This window comes from Eurytemora carolleeae, unplaced genomic scaffold, assembly GCF_000591075.1.
Source record: "Eurytemora carolleeae unplaced genomic scaffold, Eaff_2.0 scaffold105, whole genome shotgun sequence".
NCBI lineage: Eukaryota > Metazoa > Arthropoda > Copepoda > Calanoida > Temoridae > Eurytemora > Eurytemora carolleeae.
Window position 1 is genome coordinate 307,043 of NW_019396058.1, and position 3,523 is coordinate 310,565.

At 36.5% G+C, this 3,523-nt stretch overlaps 1 protein-coding gene across 1 annotated transcript in view; it reads right to left on the reverse strand.

Moving 5' to 3' along the window:
* Nucleotides 1–778, reverse strand: part of LOC111708040 (probable ATP-dependent RNA helicase spindle-E) — a gene marked incomplete in the record, with an annotated part of 19,994 nt that extends 19,216 nt beyond the window's left edge. The window contains 1 exon segment of the mRNA XM_023481289.1: nucleotides 637–778.
* Nucleotides 779–3,523: the final 2,745 nt, after the last annotated feature.

Below are 3,523 nucleotides of genomic sequence, written 5' to 3' on the forward strand. Positions count from 1 at the left end.
CTTTTTTTATAAGCAAAAATATTATTTACTTTTTGTTATTTTAGGGTTAGATCAGGGTAAAACAATCTGGGTCGAGCGCTGTACGGCAAGGACAGGCTAGGAGGCCGGGCACTGCGGCCACATGACCAATTATAACCACATTGGTACATCCATTAACAAAATTGATAGGAGGGGGTGGAGGGGGAGGGGGTCCAAAATTCGAATATTAGGAAATTACCAATTAATAGGAGGGTGGGGGGAGGGAGTTTCAAAAAACTTTCATTAGGAAATTGCCCAAGCATTTATATTTTGGGTACGTAGTAAGACGTCACTTATTTTTCAGCAAAATATTTTTTTCTTTATATATTATTTTTTTAGGGTTAGATTAGGTTAAAACAATTCCTTGGCCGAGCGCTGCGGCTAGGACAGGCTAGGGGGCCGAGCGCCGCAGCTAGGACAGACTAGTGGGCCGGGCGCAGCAGCCACATGACCAATTATATCCATGTGTTACATATAAGATTCATGTATAAAATTGATAGGAGGGTGGGCATTGGGCAGAGGGGCGGGGGGGGTAGGGTCCAACAATCGTATATTAGAAAATTACTTGTAGTTTTTTAAAGAAAAGAATTTCAATTATATACAATTTAAGTAAAAAACCTGGAAGTAGTCGAGGTGGACATGCATCCTGCAATACTCAGAGCTGAAGGGATCAGAACTTTGCAAACGTTCACCATTTTCATGCAATAAATACTTTGCACCTAGTTGAACTAACAATCTTCTGAAAATGTTACCAGACCGGTAATGTAGCACGTTGATTGTAATTAACGGATAAAGAGATTAAAACAGAAATTTTTTTAAAAATTAACCTAGAACCGTAACCCACATTGCGCATTATAAAGTAATTTCAATGTTTTTGCTCTTCCAATATTGAGCCAATTAAGTAGACAAGCGCTAGCTTCAATTGTAACCCAAGTCCGAACGTTTGTAGCCTTCTGCCGGTCTGCCCTCCGAAAATTTTTCCTGAGTAAATCTGTGCTCTTCTTGCCGGAGACTAGCTCTTGAAAATGAAAATGGCTGCCAGAGCCGATACCAGCGCCTTCTGTTCCCCTAGCGGTTGGTTAAATTTGCAAGGCACCAAATGGCCGGGTCAAGAGTCCGGTATCTTAAGAGCGGTATTAGCTAATACCGCTCTAATACCACACTTAACAATAAAACACGGAAGCACGAAACACCGAACCAGAAGGCGCTAATGCTGCCTAATTTGTGGCAGGATTATCTAGCCTAGAACAGCTGATGCGTTCATAAGTCATCCTAGCTAAAACCAGGATTATCATCCAAACTTTACCGTTTTGACTCTTCTGCGCAACTCTTTTCTCTTCTCAACTTAATAATTTGTTAATAATTATAAAGACGACTTTTAAATAATACATTTTTTATTATATGACGAAAGATAGATTAAAAATTTATGAAAATATCTTGCAAACTAAACTTTTTACATTTCATTATCAAAGTTAAAACAATAAAAACTTTTCAATAAGATATATTTTTTAGAAAAAAAATCTTTAATAAAGTTTTGCTCATAAAATGTTTTTTTTTATATTCAACACATTTTATTAATATAGTTATGTAAGGAGGATGGGGGAGGGGTCATTTTTCTGAATTAAGCAAAATAAGAAGTATTTCTTCGCTTTTTATGCATCCCTGTATTTTAAACATCCCTGTATTTCATGAGGTTGCGAGAATATCGAATCCAAACCAAATTAATACTGGTAGAACTGGTTATTTAGGGTAGATCATCCTACCTAAATCTACCCTGCGGGTAGATTAGTTAACACCGCTCTTAGTAAAACTGGCATTTCTGTTAATACCGGTATTAGCACAACTTATGAACGCGTAGGGTAGATGATCCTACCAACCAGGATTAGTTAAGAGTGCTATTAAGGGACTCTTGACCCGGCCTAAATTCAAATATCTGGTGGCAGTCCAGCGTTGCCAACTCCCAGACAAGATAATTCCCATTTTCAGTCTTGAAAATTTCCCATTTACACTAAAAATTCCCCATTTTTTATTACTGAATACACAGTAATAAAAGCTTTAAATGGTTATAAACTTTTGAAAATCTCGAGTTTTAATATGTTTAGAGAAGAACTGCCTTGACAATCAATTGATCTGAATTAGATTCGGTTTAAATACAGAGCGTCCTATATCATATTAGATTATCTCCAAGTTTTAAGTTTGTTAACGCCAAAATAAACCCATAATACTCGAAAACCCTAGAAGTTTCCGCAGAAAAATTCGTACATTAGCCTTATTCAATTTTTCAAAATCATGATAACTATAATTCATGACAGAAAATGTTGTGAATTTTAAACTATAATTTCAATGTTTATAAGCACAATTTACAAAATATATCAGTAAGTTTTAAATCTCCTGAAATACCCCAATTTTCGATCAATTCACTGGAGAATTCCCCAAAAATTCTCCCGGTTGGCAACGCTGGTCAGTGCGCTAATTTTATATTTTTCTCTTTGCTGTGGGGGCTGAGGCTTCGGAGCGACAAGCGAAATCCGTACTTGGGAAGGATTGGCGGCATTCTCTCAAAACCGGAAAAAGAAAGTGTTGTTAGGGTGCCCCCCGAAAGTATGAAAATAACAAACTAATAGGGTGGACCGAAATTGTAGATGAAGATGTAGATGAAGGATTGAGTTCTCAAGATGAAAGGATCAAGTAAAGGATTAAGTACTCTAAATATACAGGATCACGCAAAGAATGAGTACTCAAGATGAAAGGATCAAGTAAAGGATTGAGTACTGTAGATGTAAAGGATCAAGTAAAGGATTGAGTACTACAGATAAAAATTATCAAGTAAGGAATAAGATGTAAAGGATTAAGGAAAGGATTGAGTGCTCAAGATGTAAGGGATAAAGTAAAGAATTGAGTTCTCAAGATGTAAAGGATCAAGTAAAGGATTGAGTATTTAAGATGTAAAGGATCAAGTAAAGGATTTAGTATTTAAGATGTAAAGGATCAAAGGATTGAGTACTCCAGATAAAAAGTATCAAGTAAAGAAAAAGATGTAAAGGACTGGAAAGAATTGAGTGCTCAAGATGTAAAGGATCAAGTAAAGGATTGAGTATTTAAGATGTAAAGGATCAAGTTAAGGATTCAAAACTCCAGATGTAAAGGATCAAGTATGTCTGGATTGCTAGGTTGGATAATTACGACAGGGGTTTCCTGTTATCTCTTTTTAGTCTTGTTACCTTCAATCAACCTCATCTAATATCTCGCTTTTTTCGATAGTTTTTCTGAATTTCAACACAAATCACATAAACCAGTCTATATCTATATCTAACCCACATCCAATCCAGCCCATATAACACCCAACCCACCATATCCAATCCAATCGTTACCCAATTCAACCCAAATCCCATTCAACCCATCATATTCCATCCAAACCATATTCCTATTGAACCCATATTACATCCTTCCCATCCATATCCAATCCAACTTATATTCCATCCATCCCACACCCAATCCATGGGAT